Here is a 20,226-nt window from a genome sequence, read left to right as displayed (position 1 = left end):
TAGCTTGCAGTTTGGCCAAGATATCTTGTTTTAGGAGAGGCACTGGACATGAGGGAATGACTAGAAAGGAGTGTGTGAATATAGAGGAGTTAAAAGAACACGTAAGTGGGGGGGTTTGGCTGGGAGTGGAGGGGGTTCCGTTAATTCCCATGACAGAGACCTGGGAAGGGAAAGGTTTTCCAGAATAAATGGGAAGTACAGAGTAGGCAGCCCCCTGTGTTAAGCAAGAAGGAGACACTTTTACTCGCTACTTTGAGCACGACCCTGGGCTTAGCAAGGGTAACCAGGTCGGAGAGCCAGGGCCCTGCTAGTTGTCTACTAGCCCTAACAGTTCTGGGAATGGAGAGTTTTGGATGCCTGGCTCCTGGACAGCACGAACAGGTTCCAGGCTTCCAGTGACCGTCCCCTGTTGTCCAGTATGCCAATCCGGAGAGACCGGGACCCTGGATGAACTGGGGCAGTCAGACTTCCAGTGTCCCATAAGCTGGCAGATGGGACAGGGCTTGGTGGGTGGACGAGGCTGGGGACAGGCCTTAGGCCAGTGTTCTTTTTTTTTTTTACATTTAAAACACGCACCTGGAGGAGTGCGGGAATTGCTTTTAGGTTTTTGGTTTTTTGCCGGCCTCAGGGCTGCCACTAGAGCTTGGGTCTGTAAAGTGACCTTCTGCTTTATTCGGGCTTGGCAGGCTGCCTTAGCTGTGTCTTTCCTAGCATTAAAAACTTTAAAGGCCATTTTTACCAGGTCTTGTATGGGGGGTTTCCGGACTTTCCTCCACTTTTTTAGTTTTTTTCTGGATGTTAGGGGCTGATTGAGAGATAAAATGGGAGGCTAGGACAGTGGCCCTATTCTGGGAGGCAGGGTCTAGTCGGGTGTAACGGACTAATGCTTCCTGCAAGCGGGTGAGGAAAAGGGCAGGGTTTTTATCGGGGAGTTGAGTGACTTCCTTTAATTTGTCATAATTTACCACTTTGTTAGACACAACATCCATGCCCCTGAGGAGGTACTGGATTATGCGGTCCTTCTGGGGTATATTAGACTTATGACCAGCCTGATAGTTTTACTGAGGGTCTTCATTTGGGACTACTTTAGGGCTTAAAGGGACCTGGTTATTTATAGCGTGGTCCTTATCTGCTTGGTGTCTGGCTGCAGCAAGGATACGCTCATGCTCCTTCACTGTGAGTTTGGAGGTACAGATAACGCGGATGTCATGCCAAGTGAGGCTGTGTGCCTGAGTGAGATATTGGAATTCCTTGATATAATTGGAGGGGTCTGCTGAGAACGAGCCAAGTCGCTGCTCAATCTGTGACAGATTTTGGAGTGAGAAAGGGACATGGACTTAAACTAAGCCTTCTGTGCCTGCTACTTCTTGAAGAGGGCTTAGGATTGTGGGTTGATGAGAGCGGGTATGGGCGGCTACTGGGGAGGCAAGAGGAGGCGGGGCCTCTGAAGCAGAAGGCGCGGAGAGGGTGGGGGCATGGGCTGCTGTCGGAGAGGTCGGGGGGGCGGGGTCTCCGGAGCGAAAGGCGCGGAGAGGGTGGGGGTATAGGCTGTCGCTGGAGAGGTCAGGGGAGGCGTGGCCTCTGGAGCGAAAGGCGTGGAGACGGTGGGGGCATGGGCTGCTGCCGGAGAGGTCAGGGGAGGCGTGGCCTCCGGAGTGAAAGGCGCGGAGAGGGTGGGGGTATAGGCTGTTACTAGAGAGGTCAGGGGAGGCGTGGCCTCCGGAGCGAAAGGCGCGGAGGGGGTGGGGGAGGAGCGAGCGGCTGAAGGTGGCTCTTCTCTCTCCTCTTCTTTTCTTTTCTCTCTTTCTCTCTCTCTTTTCTTTCCCTTCTCTTTCCTTTCTTTTCTCTCTTTTTTCTTTCCCTTCTCTTTCCTTTCTTCTCCTCTTTTCTTTCCCTTCTCTTTCCTTTCTTTCCTCTCTCTTTTCTTTCTCTTCTCTTTCCTTTCTTCTCCTCTCTCTTTTTTTTCTCTTCTCTTTCCTTTCTTTCCTCTCTCTTTTCTTTCTCTTCTTTCCTTTCTTCTCTTCTCGCTTTCTTTTCTCTCTTGTCTTTCTCCGTTTATTTGTGTATTGGCAGATTTTCTGACGAGGGATAAGGAGGAGGGGAGGCAGTGGAGGAGGGTTTATGAGGGGTGCGAGCTAGAAGAATTTGATGGGTGGAGCAGGAGGAGCAAAGATCAGGACGGGTACGGAGATTCCAGAAAGCCTGAACATAGGGAATTTCATTGTCTTTGCCAGTGCGGCGGCAGAAATTATTGAGATCCTGAAGTATGTTGAAATTGAAAGTGCCAGTCGGGGGCTAATGTGACTGGTTATTAAGTTTGTATTGGGGCCAAGCAACCTGGGACAAGAATATGAGCATTTTCTTGCGCAGGGTTTGCGAATATCCCAGTCTAGAAAAATTTTGGAGTAAACACCCTAAAGGGGTGTTTGGGTCCACTTTAGACTCCGTGTTCCCCATGACCGGGTGACGAACCTACCGGTGCCGGATAGGGAGAAAGCAAGGAGAAGGTGTCCCTTCTCGTTGCAGACCCTACGGACTGGTGAAGTTAACAGTCAGAAAGGCGTCCCCGTCTGTCTGTTACCTTCGTACGGAGGCTCCAGGAGCCGGAGGACTGCCTCGGCTCGGCCGAGTCTAGGGCGAGGAGTCCGGAAGGTTTGGCACCGGGAGGCTAATCACCGTGGCCACTAAAGAGGAGGAGGGATAATAAGGTAGGTAAAAGCCTTACCTTATCCGGAGTTCTGCGGCGGTGAGGCAGGCAGACCGAGGTTGGGGGGGGGGCCGCAGCCGGGCCACAAGGGCCAGGCAACGGACCGGCCAACCCCTCCCGGGTTTCGGCACCACTTGTCTGACCTGCCCGGACCCTCATAACTTGGACCCCAAGGCGCGACCGAATTAGACCAGATGAAAGAGGAGTTCAGGCTTTATTGGAGAGTCTCCGGGCGGACTGGACTCGTAACGGGGGAAGAGTCAGCAGTCTCGCACCGGCTTTCTTTGTTTGGCGGTTTTTATAGGGGTAGAAGGATTGGGAGAGTGGGAGAGCTGATTTGGCAGGTGGCAATAGGTCAGGTTGGCTGTCGGGGCCGGGGGGATGTCTGCCGGACGGAGAGCTTGTCGGGCCGGAAGTTACTGGAGAGCTGATGGGGCAGATGGTGATTGGTTCAGTCGGTTGCCTGGCCGGAAGGCTGCTGGAATCGGGCCGAGCCAAGGCGGTAGACAGAGTGAGATAAGGGACTGGGCGGGGGGAATGTTTGCCGGGAATCGGGCTGAGCCAAGGCGGTAGACAGAGTGAGATAAGGGACCCTCGTTGCGAGGGAGGAGGGGCTTTCCTCATCCGGAAGTTAGGCACTTTCCATGTGGCGAGGGGGGGGTGCCCAAAGGTCCTCCACCAGACAGTTAGTTTAAGAGCATGTCATGATCAGATTTGTATTTAAAAAATATTACACTAATAGCCCAGAGGAGGGAGGACCATAGTGTGCAGAGGCAGTTAGGAGGTTACTGCTATGGTCCAGCTAAGAGATAAGAGCCTGGGCATCCTGGATGTCATGAGATGTCACTTGCTAAGCTCCAGATTGCCACCTCTGGGCCATTGGGTTGAATAGAGCAGCTATTCTGAAAGTACGCCAGTGTGTATCATTGATTGGCAGCTGTGTGAAAAGGCACAGCAAAATGCTGCTTTATTCTCCTTCTCAGAATAACCAATTCTTGCCACATGATTTCATTGTACAGGATTTGTAGGTTCTTTTGCGCCTTATCCATCTGTATATTTACTGCTGGTCTCCCGGGAAGAGAGAAGACAGGTTATTTCAGAGAAACAAACCCAAAGCAAAAACATTCCCTCCACGCAACTGCTCTGAAATTAGATTAGTTTGTCAGATTAGATTGGAAAGGAATCTTAAATCATTTAATACAAACTGCTCATTTTGTAGATGAAGAGGCTACGTCCAAGAGAGGAAAGATGATTTGTTATCCAGTAAGTGGAACCATGGGCTCTATCTGAAAATAGTGAGAAACAGTAGATCAGCATGGTTAAAAGTAAGGAATCGGATAGCTCTGGGCTCTGCTGCTTACCAGATGTGCAATCTGGAGGGTGTTATTTAAGTTTATCTGAACACCAGCGTACTTGACTACAAAATGGAGTTGTTGCAAGAATTAAATGAAAAGATTGCATGTTCACAGGGATGATGCACGTGAGAGCTCAATGTATGTCGGTTATGATGAAGATGAAAATGCTGTGAGCGATAAGATGAGGAGGAGGAGGATGATGTAATTGAAGGAGTCTGAGCTTTGCCATCAGTAAAGCTGAGTTAAAATGGCTATTACTAGTTGTTTGACCTTGTTAGAATGATCTAACTTCCATAACTATAGAGTTATACATAACATAGAGATAAAAATCTTGATCTTGGACTATTTTGAGAATAAAGCAAAATAAGATGTATATTTAAGGTATCTAGCACAGTGCCTGGCACAAAGAAAACGGTCTATTAAAATTTACTTTCCATCCCTGAATCCAGACTTCTTTTTCATCTCCTTCTTCTCCTTCCCTTTCTCTCTCTTCTTCTCCTTCATCCTTTTCTAATAAAATTATTTTTATTAATACACTTTATTTCTTACAGCAGTTTTGATTTCACAGCAAAATTGGGAATACAGACTTCTCATATAACCCTGCCCCACCTGCATAGCCTCTTCTGTTATCAACACCCCCCACCAAAATGGGCACATTTGTTACAACTGAGGAACCTACATTGACACATCATTATCACCTAAAGCTTATGTGAGGGCTAACTCTTAGTGTTGTACATTCTATGTGTTTGGACAAATGTATAATGACATCTATCTATGATTCTAGTATCATGCAGAATAGTTTCACTGGCCTGCAACTCTTCTGTGCTCTGCCAATTCACCTCTCCCTCCTACTAATCTTTGGCAACCACTGATCTTCTTACTGTCTCCATAGGTTTGCCTTTTCCAGAATGTCATATAGTTGGAATCATACAGGATGTAGCCTTTTCAGACTGGCTTCTTTTACTTAGTAATGTGCATTTAAATTTTCTCCAAGTTTCTTCATGGCTCATTTATTTTTAGTGCTGAATAATATTCCATTGTCTCACGTATGGTAGTTTATTTATTCATTCACTGACTAAAGGATATCTTGGTTGCTTCCAAGTTTTGGCAATTATGAATAAAGCCACTATAAATAAAAGTGTGCAGGTTTTTTTTTTTTTTTTTTTTTAGATGTAAGTTTTCAACTCCTTTGGGTAAATACCAAGGAGCATGATTGCTGTATCTTATGATAAGAGTATATTTAGTTTTTTTTTAAAAAAACCCACCAAACTGTCTTCCAAAGTGGCTGTACCATTTTGCATCAACACCAACAATGAATGACAGTTCCTGTTGCTTCACATTCTAGCCAGCATTTGTGGTGTTCTGCAGTTGGTCATTCTCCTGAGTGTGCAGTGTATGGCACTGCTGTTTTGATTTGTATTTCTCTGATGGCATATGATGTGGAACATCCTTTTATGTAATTATTTGACATCTGAATATCTTCGGTGGGGTTTCTGTTAAAGTCTTTGTCCCAATTTTTAAGAATCAGATTTGTTTTCTTTTTGTTGAGTTTTAAGTGTTCTTTGTATATTTTGGATAAGAGTCCTTTATCAAATAGATATGCCTTTTGCAATTATCTTCTTCCAGGATGTGACCAGAAACACCACAATGTTCTCTTGACAGTGTCTTTTGCAGAGCAAACATTTTTAATTTTAATGGTCCAACTTAACAATTCTTTTGTTTCTGGATTATGCTTTGGGTGTTGTTACTAAAATTATCTCCAAACTCAAGGTCATCTAGATTTTCTCCTGTTATCTTCTAGGAGTTTTGTCATTCTGCATTTTACACTTAGATCTGTGATCCACTTAATTTTGGGTCTACGTCTACATTCGTGTGTTTTTTGTTTTGTTTTCTGCATGTGCATTTTCAGTTGTTCCAGCCCTATTTGTTGGAAAGACTTTTTTTCCCTTCATTTTATTGCTTTTGCTCTGTTGTCAAAGATCAGCAGGCTACATTTTTGTAGGTCTATTTCTGGGCTCTCTATTCTGTTCCATGGATCCATTTGTCTATTTTTTCCCTAGTACCAGGCAGTCTTGATTATCGTAGCTTGATGGTAAGTCTTAAAATCAGGTAGTAATCTCCAACCTTATTCTCCTTCGATATTGTACACCCTTATTTTTTATCTTTATGCTATATTGTCATTTATTCAATATCTGGGAATCTAAAAATATGTATTACCATCATTACTCCTGAAGCTACTCTTCTCCATTCCACATGAATTTGCTCTCTACAATGTATGCCCACCTGTCTTGTAGCTTGTAGATGATGCCAGACACTGCCACTCCACTCAGAGAATCCCTGGGTATCAACTTCCAGACGAGGATAGTTGCCCTGGGGAAATCCTCACCCTTCAGAAGCTGGAGGCAGTAAGTGTGGTCTCCCCCTGGTTCTCACATCTCCACCTAGGCAGCATTTGGCAGATAAAATTAATAATTTGTTGTTTGGAGACATTTGCTAGTTCCCTTGCTTTAGCAATTAAAACAATATTTTATCTTTTTGATTGTTGTTTTTGTTTTTGGTGGGGTCCTAGGAATGAAAATGGAATGAAACTCTTCTGAGCCCTTTTTACTGAGCCAGGCTCATTTTCTTCAGCTACTACTACTAAAAAAAAAAAAAAAAAAAAAAAAAAAAAAAAAGACCTAAATAGTCCTATTCTCAGGGATCTTTTGTAAAAGCGACAGGTCTCCTGGCTGTAATGCAGACAGACCAGCTTGACAGCTCACTGTGGCTGAACATGACTGAAAATCAGGTCAGGATTGTCACCCTAAGCAGTAAGGAAAATGTCCCTGTTGGTTGTAGATGGAGGCACATCACAGAACTGGCAAGTCCTGGCCTGGGGCGGAGCGGGGCATCCATCTTTTCTGGAACTGCAACATCCCATCTGTTTGCTTTTATGCCTTAATATCCCCAAAGTCACTCTTACCAAACGCTACAGAGCACATATTTATTGTTTTAATTAAAGTGAATAGGTTTGAGGATTTTAAAAGACCTTTGAAGCTATCCAAAGGGGTTCCAAAATCAGAGAAGGGAAAGCTTACACCAGAAAGCATTAGTGTGACATAGTTCATCCCAGGCTCCCTGGTTTAGGCATGAGAAGAGCACTGAGATTATCTCAAAGGACAGTTCAGGGAGGGAGGAATGGCAATGGGTCTGGAAGGGTACCAAATTTCTTGCAACTTTTTTTTCTTTTAGGAAAAGAGAAGGAGAAAGGGAGCAAAGAAGAAGAAAGGAAAAAATGAAACAAGAAACATTGAGGCTCATGACTTTGTTTCCCAAAAGATTCCATTAGACTCAATATGTCATTCTAAATGCACCTGGGTATAGCATGGATTTAGATAACTCTCTCCTCCCCTTCTGACCTTTATTATGACTGCAAAACTTCTGTGTGTGAGGGATAAATAATGCATGCTCTCAGTCAAGAAGGGAGAGAAGACTCAAGGAAAAATTGCAGGATAGAATAAGCAACATCTTTTTCTCTAGTATATTTTTTTACTTCTGACCTACTTCCTCCTACCTCCAACTCCACCCCTTGCCCTCTCTGCTCCAACAATCAGGACCCGAAAACCTGGAAGCAGCGTGCAGGAGAGCATAGGTTTGGGAGTCAAAGCTGCATTTAAAATACTCACAGCTATGACGTGTCAATTGTGTGATCCTAGGCTAGTCCATTCTCTTCTCTCTGCCTTGATCTTTGTAAAATGAGGATACCCATCTTAGCATGCTCGGTGTGAAAGGCTTTGGAAGGACAATAAATGAAGATGTATGCACATGAACCTTTTCCACTGCTCCATGGGGAGCAGACAGAACGGAGAAAGGAAGTCTTTTCTGGTCAGTTGTGGGCCTGGCACATTGTGGGGGTGAGCTGTAGTGGGAGGAGTCACTTCTCAGTGAGCCTAGAATTACTTCACAGAGTTAGGAGAGAGCCCAGAAACCTAGACAGATGCCCCAGTCTTGCTTCAGTGGCAGCAAAGGAACCAAAGGCTTGACAGTCACCTGTGGGGTGAGGGGTTTGGGTTTTTGTTTTTTGTTTTTAAACCATGTTGAGAAGCCAGAAACCCTCTGGTTTCTCAACAGAAACCGATGAAGACACAGCATTGAACTCTAAACTCAATTCTTAAATTGAAATCAAAGTCGAATCTCACACAAGAATAATTGTCTGTTTACATGTGTGTTTGTTTCTTATTCATGCCTCTATTTTGCTGAGGACTATTTTCCAGCTGGTGGTTTAAATAAGGCCCCAAGAGCTTGACCCTGAAAAGTTAGCATTAGGAAATGAGGTGGGAAAGGAAATGACAGTAGGGCAAAAAATCCAGCTTGACTACTTAATGTCTGTGGCAGGAAGTTGTAAGCAATGACAGAAATAAAGTTTGAGGATTGTTTGCTCATTTGTACATTGTCTCTGACTCCCCAATTACACATACACCTAATTAAGGGTTGGAAAGTTAGGCAAACAGTTTAAATGTATGATTAGGGAGTTTGGGATTAACACACAGTATAGAAAGAGGGACATCTGGTCTTTAGAAAATCGAGGGAAGAAGTGTCCCTGCAGTTTGTCTTTGGAACCCAAGCCCCTGCTGCTCTGCAGGCACTTCTGAAACTTTCTGATGCTGCTTCAGCTTCCTGTATCTTTTCACTGTCTCTAGGAAATTTAATGTCAGAGATAAAAGAGATCTTCATGGAGGCAAAATCCAAGGTCTGAGAAAGGGAACGAGCTGTTTGAGGACACAGAGTGGACGTCCCAGGGCTGGTCATGCCTTCGAATGCCCAGTTGCTTCATACCCTCTTCTCACATCTGCCCCACCCTCCCACCTTGGCTGTCTTTCCTATCTTGTCCCAAACATTTTCAGTGCTTCTGCTTTCTTGGTGCCCAGCTTATCCACTCTCCTCCCCATTTTCCTCCTAGACTTTCCTTTACCCCCTTGTAAAACTAGTTTTCAGAACCTCAAATTCCTGTTAGGTTGATAGGCCTGCTCCCACCCTATGAGCCACGTGTGGCTAAATGAGACCATCCCTCATAAGGGCGGGAGCAGGCAGGTATTTCTGATTGACCTCAGTGCTGGTCCTCACCACACCTGCTCTTTAGATCTCTAGGAAGATGAGAGGGTCAAGCTCCTCTGTGAGCTCTGTTCATGCCCTGTCGTGGATGCACCCATGTAAACTTGCTACAGACAACAAGCTTACATGGGTGCATCACAGAAGAACTCTTTGGGTAATCACAGAAGAAATTTTCTTTTTTTTCTTTCTCTCTTTCTCCTTCTCTCTCTCTCTTTCTTCTTTCTCTTTCCTGTTCCAGTTTTATTGGGTGTTTCAGAATTACAATCTCACAAAAAGAATCCAGCTGAAAGAAGGGAGCTGAGTTACTGTGCACAGTAGCGCTGTGGCACTGCTGGGCAAAAAGAGGCAACCAACTTGCCAGGGTGAGGATGTTGAAAGCCTCAGTGCTGTTCCTGTAACCAGAGAAATCCTTGACTCTGGATGCAAAGGGTAATTGGAGAACTTGCTGAGGAATTGCTTGAGGAATCTGCACAATCAGCTTCTTCCATTCTTACTTCCTATTAGATGAATCCTTGCCATTTCCATGGCAACTGGGAAGCTGCATGGGTGTCATTGAACCATTGCTTGAGGAGATATGGGCGGGCAATCAGGTGGGGCAGGTAGGTACAGAGGCTGAGAACTGTAAACCTTCCCATTTCATCCTTACTTGTGGTTTTAACAGAGCTAGCCCCAAAAGCAGATGCAGGAATGTAAGGATCATTATTCATTTTGTGACCTCAAGGCCCCAGATGCCCATCTGAATTTATAAAGATGTGTAATGCAACTAGAGATTGGTACTAGAAAGATCCTGTAGCCCTTCTTCCTATCGTAGGCTTGGCTACCCTCTTCTCTGCCACACTTTTCTTCCTTTGCCTTCTTCTCCAAGCCTCTGGCAGAGGACAAGCTTAGGACCAGAGTCAAGGAAAAGGTACACCTTTCTTTTTCTGGGGGCTGGCTGGTTTCTGGGCAATGCAAACTATAATACAGAGGTTGCTTTCTGGCTATGGGCTCATGACTGTCAGTTTCTTCATCAGTAAAGTAGAAATGATGATGATGCCTCCTACATAAATGAGGCTGCTATGAGGATTAAATGGGTTCATATATGTGTGACACTTCGTGCCTGTCATGTAGATGGTCCTATAGAAGCAGGGTGACTTTATATCCAGATGTTTCTAGGATACTCCGATTTTTTTCCAGTGTGATTGTAGAAAGGCTCTCTTTACATCTCCAAAGTATCTAAGGTTTGGATGCTAATTATGCTATTGCCCTGTAAATAATGTTAGCTGTTTTACTATGGGCAGTGATCCAGTATTTTAAGACTTACAGGGTGAACTGACACAAGCTACGAAGTGAGGCAAGCAAGAGATTGGCTTCAGAGCATCTGCAATCAACCCATTCAGGTTTAACTGCGCTTATCTTGGAAGAGAAAGGAAACCCTGTAACACTGAAGTTTTGCCCTTCCCCACCCACTCCCAATTCTTGGTAAAATGTACCAAGACCCAGTAAGGGGACAGCCCCACCAGGGTCCCATTCAGTGACGCACATTCAGAAGGCAAGTGTTGAGAGCCCTGCACAGGAGTTGCTTTCTTCTCTGCTGTAAGTCAGATAAGTAGGATCAGGGTGCTGGGTCACCAAAGAAGCAGCAGAGCCGTGAATTCCCAGGTACACAATAACTATCTAGAGATGGCCACAGATGCCACCTTCTTCCCTGGGAGAAAGGCTGGGGTCAGTCTTGGCAGAACATTAGTAGCAGGCTCAAAGCTCAACTGGAAGGTAGGTCCTTGCTTACTTCAGATTATTATCTATCTCTATCTATCTATCTATCTATCTATCTATCTATCTATCTATCTATCTATCCATCCATCCTATCTATCTATCTACCTACCTACCTATGCATCCTGTCTATCTATCTATCTGTCTATCTACCTACCTATCTACCTATCTATGCATCCTATCTATCTATCATCTATCTATCTATCTATCTACCTACCTATCTATGCATCCTATCTATCTATCTATCTATCATCTATCTATCATCTATCTATCTATCTATCCATCCATCTATCTGTCTATCTATCCATCCATCTATCTGTCTATCTATCCATCCATCCATCCATCTTGCCATCAATACAATGACTGCTTCTCATGTAACACCCTAGAGCCTGGAGTCAAATCCAGCTCTTCACTAACCAGCTGTGTAACCCTGAGCAAATTCCTTATCTTCTCCACATCTCAGTTTTCTCTTCTGTAAAGTGAGGATGATAATCGTATCGACTTCCTGGATTGGTTTGAGATTTTCACTCCCTTCGTGTCCTACTTGTAGCATGTGCTTGGTGCACAGTGAGTACTATAGTAACTATTGCTGTTGTTAACACATCATTTCCTTCCTATTATTTTTAAGAGGGAGTTCTTACCTTCTCATCCCATCTCTTTGATTTTCTTAATAAAACTCTGAATTAAAATAAAACTCTTTCACTTTGTTAGGAAGAGGACGGTGACTGGCTTAGGCCCGACTAACATTTGCACTCAGCATTTTGTTACACAGATGGGCAAACCAGGAAAACAGAGCTCAGTACAGAAGGGAGTTGGGCAGCCTCTGTTCCTGTTTGGCTCTGTCCTTGAAGAAAGTGATAAGAAGTGCACAGATTTTGGAATTAAACAGACCATGGTTTGAATTCTGGATCTTCCAATTGTAACCAGGTGGCATTGGGTAAATTATTTAACCTCTCAGAGCCTGAGTTTACTAATGATATAGGACTTATGAAGAAATTATTTAGGCAGATAGTGAGGATGTGGAAGTCCTTGGTAAGGTTTTCCTTTTATAATGAAAAGTAGCCCCCAAATCATTTTCTTTTCTAACAAAGAGCAACCTGTAAAATTGAGCAGCAGACATAGGCGAGCAAGCTGGAACCTTGCATGGGTGAAGGCTACCTTGGACTTGGAATGTTCAAAATGGTGGCTCCATGTTCCCTTCTCTTTGCCAGCCATGTATACAGTAAGGAGCAGACAACATGGTGCTGGCCAAGTGGAAAGTCCATTTGCATGATAAGATTAGGGTGGGGTGGCCGGTCTTCCCCACATGCTATGTAAACATCACACCTGGTCTAACCAATCTGTAGGCCCTATGTAAATCAGATACTGTGTCCTCAAGTCTGTCTATAAAATCTGGTGCATTCCACCATGGCCCAGAAGTCCCATTCAGGTACTCTACTCTCTTGCAAGAGAGAGAGCTGTTCTCTTTTCTCTTTCTTTTGCCTGTTAAACCTCCACTCCTAAACTCACTCCTGTGTGTGCCTGTGTCCTTAATCTTCTTGGTGTGAGATAATGAACCCCGGGCATTTACCCCAAACAGCTACACCACTTGACTAATATATAATACAGGGAAAATTGCGTGGTTCTTGTAGGGGTTAATGTGTGAAAAATTCCTAGCACAATGTCTGGCATGCAGCAATATTCCATAAATGTTGACTCCTTGTCCCTCCTGCTATTAGACTGTAAGCGCCTTGTGGGGAAGGAGGCTGTGTTCGCTCATTGTCCTACTTCCCAGCACTTAGCATAGTGCTTGTAACTGAGCAAGCCATCAGTAAGTATTCACGGCGTGAGTACTGAATGAATAGATTTTTCATGCATTACATACCTTCTCATAAATAAATACATTAACTTCCTGCTTACTGCATCATGGCTAATCACTGCTTGAGATGAAGGCTTTGGGGATTTAATGATTTTTGAAAACTATATTCAAGGTTAAATTACGAGTCAAGCCAAGACTTTAAAGTGCTGGAAGCAATTTCCTCATATTTCAACAGTTGCTCAACTTCATTTTTTTATGCAAAGCCTTCGAACCCCTCCTCCTTGCATTTTCCCGTATCCTGAGTATGCACATCATGGCAGCATCCTTGCTGCATTTCCCTGGAAAGAAAGCAAAGGCATTGAACACAGTTTAAGGCTGAAGTGCCTCAGGCTTTGTGTTGTCAAAAGGAATTAACCAGAAGGTGAGGAGATATTTGTCCTTGACATCACTCACTTCACTTCCTTAGTTCTGCATTTACTCACAATGTGCAAGGGATGGAAAAGGGAGATGGATTTTGAAATTGGCTCTTCTTCTGGCCCACCCACAGCTAACTCATGAGCCTCATTCCTCCCTAAAACTCCATGAAGGGCTATATCTCCTGGTGGGGTGGCTGGGGTGGGGTTGAAACTGCCTGTGCAGAGATTACAAGAGTGAGAGAAGTCTAGCATAGCTGACTCCATCTTCCTTCTAGCCTCACAGGCTGGACATAGGCCAAGCTAACCATGGGAGAAATTTAGTTCATATTTAACTTTGAAGCATGAATGATTATAGTTCCTCCCTAAAACGAACCCCCTGGTTGCTCAGTAACTGTAACTTCCTTTGTAAGACTAATGAAAGGCTATAAAAGTAGGATTATGGGAGGGGCCTGAATTCTCCTAAGATGTAGCTGTAGCTACGGATAACCAGCTATTGTCTTCTAGCTTGCCTTTCTATAATTCCTTGTTGTTCAGGAGTCATGTGGCCAAAGGTCACCAGATGTGTGACTTCCTCAGTTGCATCTACAGATAACATCACCATTGTAGAACCTCAATTGCTCTTTTGAAATGTTTTTTAAAATTATTGCCTTGTGACAGCCAAATGACTCCACCCATATCTGGGACTCATTACTCAACTGGTCCCGTGGCCCCTACCCAGAGGCAGACTCAGCACATGAGGACTGAATCTTTATGAGTTCATCCCCAACCAGTCAGCAGCATCCATTCCCTAGCCCCCTGTCCACCTAATTATCCATAAAATTTCTAGCTTCTGAGTTCCTGGGGAGACTGATTTGAGGTATAACTCCTGTTCTACTTAGCTAGCTCTGCATTAATTAAACTCTTTCTCTACTGAAATACCATGCTCTCAGTGAATTGGTTTTGTCTGTGCAGCAGGTAGAAAGAGCCCATAGGGCAATGACAGAGGTCTGCTTGTTCAAGGTTTCCTTTGTTCATATGCCTCCTCAGTCACCTTTTCATGGTCCTTGGTACCCAGGATTTCTTGGTCTCCTTGGAGGCATGTCTGATGGGATGAGAATTAAACAAACAGGGCAATTCCTTCCTGCCTGGAGTGGTCTGGGAGTTACTTGACTTTGCTGGATTTTAAGATTCTCCAGGGCGATGTTTTGTTTGCTTGTATTGTTTTATGTTTTTAGTACCTAAGACTGAGCATCTGACCAGACTGATACAACAGCAATCATTTGGGGGGAGAGGGGGAAGAAAAAAGAGCTTGCAGTCCTTCTCTGTGAAGGACAGCCACATTTTCTTTTATGAGAGGCACTCATTTTCCTGAGGTTGTAACAAGGACTTTGTGTGTGTGTTGTCGGGAAGGGGGATGGATATTGCTGGAGATGCTTTTTGAGAAATAGCAGAAGCTGTCTCTCTTTGTTATGTAGGGGCCTGGGAAAGCGTAGACCAATCTGCAAAGGGATCCTGTAGATCTACAAGGCAGAAAGGGAACAAGATATTAACCCTGATCCTGGAAACATTCGATGAGGGAAATCAGCAGGGCAGAGAGTGGTGGCACTCACCAAGGTTCATAGGCTGGAGAGAAGGGACCAGATAGACTGGTCAGGGGGACCTGGTTGAAGCTCAGTGTGTAAATGAGTCCAGAAGGGTCTCAGCACCTGGTTCCCTTGACACAGTGTACGGACCTGAGTAATGACAGTTGAACATGTGTGTTTGTGAACAAGGGAAATACAAATGCAGCTCCCCACTGTGCAATGATCTAGGACAGCACCACCATGTCTTGACTGGGTAGGAAGTCTCTGGAGCTGTATGAGATCGTTCTTCCACAGTGACCTCTGGTGGTAATTGGGGGCAATTGCACTTGCCCTTGGAGGAGACTGCATTGATGGTTTTTTTGTTTGTTTGTTTGTTTGAGATGGAGTTTCCCTCTTGCCCACGCTGGAGTGCAATGGCGTGATCTCGGCTCACCGCAGTCTCCACCTCCCAGCTTCAAGCAATTCTGCCTCAGCCTCCTGAGTTACTGGGATTACAGGCGTGTGCCACTATGCCTGGCTAATTTTGTATTTTCACTAGAGACAGGGTTTTTCCATGCACTGATTGATATTCTAAAGTGAGCTTGTCCAACCTGCCACTCAGGACAGCTTTGAATGCGGCCTGACACAAGTTTGTAAACTTTCTCAAAACATTATAAACATTTTTTGCTCTTGCTCATCAGCTATAGTGTATTTTATATGTGGCCCAAGACAATTCTTCTTATTCCAATGTGGCCCAGGAAAGCCAAATGATTGGGCATCCCTGTAAAGCAAGAGTGACTGATAAAGCCCTGGAGCTCTTGGATAAGTGGTGAGAATAAATACAGGGAAAATAAAATAATATCAAGAAGCAAGGAGAGAGATTCTGGACTTCATGTTGATTAGGAGAAATGGCTTGAGTGATTCATTTAATAACAACAAAAATATGTGACCATAATTATACTCCCAATTATTGAAATATTCATACCAATTGCAAAACTTTTTATTTATTTAAACATTTAATTAATTAATTATTTTTTGAGACAGGGTCTTGCTCTATCACCCAGGCTGGAGTGTAGCAGCATAATCACAATTTGCTGCAGCCTCAAACTCCTGGGCTCAAGCAATCCTCCTTCTTCAGCCTGCTGAGCAGCTGAGACCATAGGCACATGCCACCATGCTTCGCTAAGTTTTAAAATTTTTTGTACAGACAGGATCTTGCCATGTTGCCCAGGCTGGTCTCAAACTCCTGGGTTCAGGTGATCCTCCTGCCTCAGCCTCCCAAAGTGCTGGGATTACAGACATAAGCCAATGCACCCAGCTGTAAAACTTGTGTAGTATACAACGCTTTGCATATAGGTGGATTTCAGACATGTTTGTTGAATGAAAAGGATGGAATTCGGGCTTATCAAAATCCATACTCTGTTGGAAACTTCACATACTTACCCATTTTATTTCTTACAAGCTGGTAAATGTTGTTATCCTAATTCTACCAATGAGCTGTGGAAGGGCCCATCTCCAGTAGCGACTGCTGGAAACAGTATTGGAACCCAGAGCTGATTCCTGAACCCTGGCCAGCCCCACTCTCATCTCCTCTGTCAGGTGGGATGCTGCTGGGATGTCTGCTGCAGCCTCAGGCACTGAGCGGTGAAACAAATGATTTGGAAGGATAAATATAGTTAATGGAGGCCTGGGGTCGGTGAAAGTGACTTAATTGAAACAAAGTCAAGGAAAGTTTTTACAAAGCGACAAACTAGGTGTTTTCTCCTGAGAGTTATGATCTGATGAAGGATTATGGTACTGAAAGGCCTAGCAAAGCCATCAACCTACAATACTTGTGAGTTCCATTAGTTACAGCTGTCTACTACTGAGGATGGGAAGGGAGAAGAGAATAAAAGAAAGTAAGTTAAAGGTGTATGTATTGACAGCCAGAAAAAAAAGGGAGGGGCAGCTAGGTGGGAAAATAAAAGAGAAAAAGAGAAATATTTTGATAAAACTGATACATTGAGATTATTCAACTGAAATAAATGTTAAGTGCATATGGGTGATTTTGCAAGATCTCCTGCCAAAATCATGTGAGGTTAATTATTTTGACCCCCGCTTTTCTGCCCTCACACTTGACTGTGGGCATACCAGACTGGAAATGACACCACTGCCCTCAATAACATATCTACAGCAACTAATGATCTCTCTGGAGTATAGCTCAAGTTCCTAGAGTGCAACTGTAACTCTAGAAGCAAATTGGCTTTGCACTAATGGCTTCAACATAATTGCTAGTAGTTTCTGGTCCATTCTGGCAAGAAACACGAAGAATGCAATTGTTAAGTACTCTTTTTCTTCGTTTTTTCTTTTCTTCTCTAACGGCCTATGGTTCATCTTGCAATATCAGAAAATATGTAACTGTTGGAAGCTCATTTGTGCAGAAGCACTAGTTAGACCAAGTCCCAGGAGGGTGGGGACCTGAACTGCCTCATGCACATTGTACCCAAGAGCCTGGCCCATGAAAGTAAGTCAGTGGATAGTTGAATAAAAAGAAGAATGTGCACTGACATTTTGTTTCTTTGAGGACATCTTTCTCTTTCCATAGTTTTGAGCATCTCTGATGTACTGAGATTTCTAGCAGTCTTTGAGGATGTAATGCTCAATTAGACTTGTTCCCTGTCCTTAAAGAGCTTATATAATAGTGAGCTAATTCTCCTGTTTTGAGAGAGAGGGGGAAAATGTTATGTTATAATGAGGCATTCAGACTATCGACTAGGCCTGACTTTGTTACTTTTTTAAAAAAATTCTTCCACTCCTGCTTGGATATCTCTGTATAAAAGACTCAGATACACTTCTAAAAAATCGGGAAGCACAATAGTTTGTCATAAGGCTCATTCATTAATTCAACAAATATTCATTGAGCCTTTATTGTGTGTTAAGAGCTGTTTTTGATGCTAGGAAACTGGCATGAAGAAGAAAGCCCCAGGTCTCTAGCTTCTGAATGCTCCTATTCTAGATGGGAAGGCAGACAATCCATGAGAGAAGTCAGTAATATAAGAAATATCTGGGATATTGCATTATGACAGGTGCACCAAGGAGACAGCAGAGTGGGGCCAGTGAGGGGTTCAGGAATCAGCTCTGGGCTCAAATAGTGTTTCTATCACTTGCTACCAGAGATGGGCCCTTCAATGGCTCCCCTGTAGAATGAAGATAACAATATTTGCCAGGTTGTGGGAATAAATTGGATAAATGCCTGAAGTTTCTATCAGAGTGTGGATTTGGAGCATTGAAAGAGCTGTAGACTTTACTCTGAGATGGAGAAGAGAATGATTCTTTCCCATGTTTCTCCCATATCCTATTTAGACAAACAGGCCCCTTGAACCATCTCCATCTTCCTGACCACATGTGACGCCCCTTAGGAGGGGTTCTGATGTGCAAATTCTAAGGCCCAGAAACATCTACCTTCCATTTTCCAATGCCGCAAATTCCAGGAAAGCCATGAGCACGTGCATTCACTCACATGTTCTCAGGTGCTTCGCCTATCACTCAAGGATCACAAGGTCTGCAGGGCAATTGAGTTTCAAAATAAATGGATGTGAACACAGCTGAAGTCCAGCAAGCACTTGATAGCTGCTTCTTCTTCTGAAGGCAAAATAAGATTCTTCTATGAAGTAACAGGCTCCTTCTGGGCTTAAGTAGATGTAAGGTTTGCAGTGTAGATTCTTGTGCTATGGTTTTCCCGTAAAAGAGGGAAATCTTGAAATCACAGCACTTTTGTGGTAGGGAGGATGTCAAGCAGTGCTTAATAAGATGTACATGACCATAGCAGAGTTTTCCCACTCATTTTAGGGAAAAGGCCCCTGAAATTAATCCTGAGGATCCTTGCCTGTCCCCAGGGACCTAGATGAATCCTGGCTAATGAATATTTAAATATCACTACTTGTCTGCTCTCACATTCAAACCCTGATTCATGACTGTACACTTTACATTTTGCATGGAATAAAGAGAGATCATAAGTCCACAGGGTATAGCTCCACGCCACATGGGGCTCCTCTAGACATTAGCACTATAGTAACCATATTAATAAGGGCATCTTATCATTGCCAAGCTTTTATTAGATATTTATCAGTGCTTTGCACACTTTAGCTCATTACATTCTCCCATCAGTCTTATGAGGCTGGCACTATTATAGCTCCCGTTTTACAGATGAGCAAACTGAAGTTTAGGTAAGTTCAATAGCATGCTTCAAATAACAGAGCTGGTGTGGGTGGTCCCAGGATTTAAACTCACAGTCATCTGGATGGCAGCACCTAAACCCTTAGCCACAAGACTGGATGGCCTCACGAGGTACCTGGTGGTGGCATGACTCAATGAACCTGACTCTTCCCAGAAGCTCATTCCTGCACCAGCAGTGGCAGTATGGGCAATTTACTTGCCCTCTTGAAGCCTGAGTCTCTTTGTCTAAAATAGGCAGAATAAACTCACAGCAATGAATGAGATGTTGACTCTCAATACATGTTGATTTCCTTCTTTCTTGGAAATCCATCTGAACAGAAAACTGAGTGGGGCATTTTAATGTCAGCGAGCTTGTGGGTCACACAGCCCACAAATGCATTCCTGGTTATCCCATATACAGGTGAGAATTGGGTTTACACACCAAAGCATTTGAGCATTGATGTTGTTTTAATCAATGACTCCAAGCTTTATCGGATTATGACTCTTCCCAATAGGACTACATATATTGTGACTTTAAGTGAAGCCCATGAATGTTTTGGTTTCAGGTGACAGCCTCTGACTGTTTTCCCAGCAAAGTTAATTAAATGTACCTGACACTCTCGACGTGCCTTCCCTGTCTCTCACACAGTCAGGCTTGCAATCTCATGTGCTCTCCCTTGATCTATTTTTATACCATCACCTAATAATTTATCTGCTAAATATATCCATCATGATGGATTTGCTTTTTTTTTTTATTAAGTTGCCTGCCAGCCTGCCATCCTCCCATAGTTTAATCGGTGTTTACTCAACTCTCTGAGTATTGGAGAGTGTAGAATTACAAGATGTGGGCCCAAAGCCAGCCTCTGGTGGCTGCTCTGCTCTGTGACTTGGAGCAATCCCCTCCTGTCAATCCAGGTCTCAGTGTGCTCCTTTATAAAATGGGAGCAGGAGCTACACTGCAGAGTTGTAGTGTGGTTTACAGAAGGTAAAGTAGTAAATGTAGTATAAACAGTAGGGATTGCCATAAGAAATGGTCCACCTTTGCATGGGTTTATTGAGTATTACAGAGTCCTCAGCACCACGTGTGCAGAGATAGGCAAAGCAGGAAGGACAGTAAGCGTAAGGGCTGTGGAAACAGATTGGCCCTGCTCCCAGCTCTTCCTATGTGACTTGAACATATGGTTTAACCTTGTTATGCCTCAGTTTACTGTAAAGTAGAAATGATAATTGTACCTTTGTCATTGGTCTATATTAGAATTCCCTTAGTGGTTCCCAACTGAGGGTGACTTTGTCACCAGGGGACATTTGACAATGTCTGCAAACATTTTTGGTTGTTGCAACTGGGGAAGGGGTGTGGTGCTGCTGGTGTCTA

Source organism: Aotus nancymaae, unplaced genomic scaffold (assembly GCF_030222135.1).
Source record: "Aotus nancymaae isolate 86718 unplaced genomic scaffold, 86718_ANA_hifiasm-v0.15.2.pri h1tg000072l, whole genome shotgun sequence".
Lineage (NCBI taxonomy): Eukaryota > Metazoa > Chordata > Mammalia > Primates > Aotidae > Aotus > Aotus nancymaae.
Note: the sequence above shows the minus strand (reverse complement) of the source record.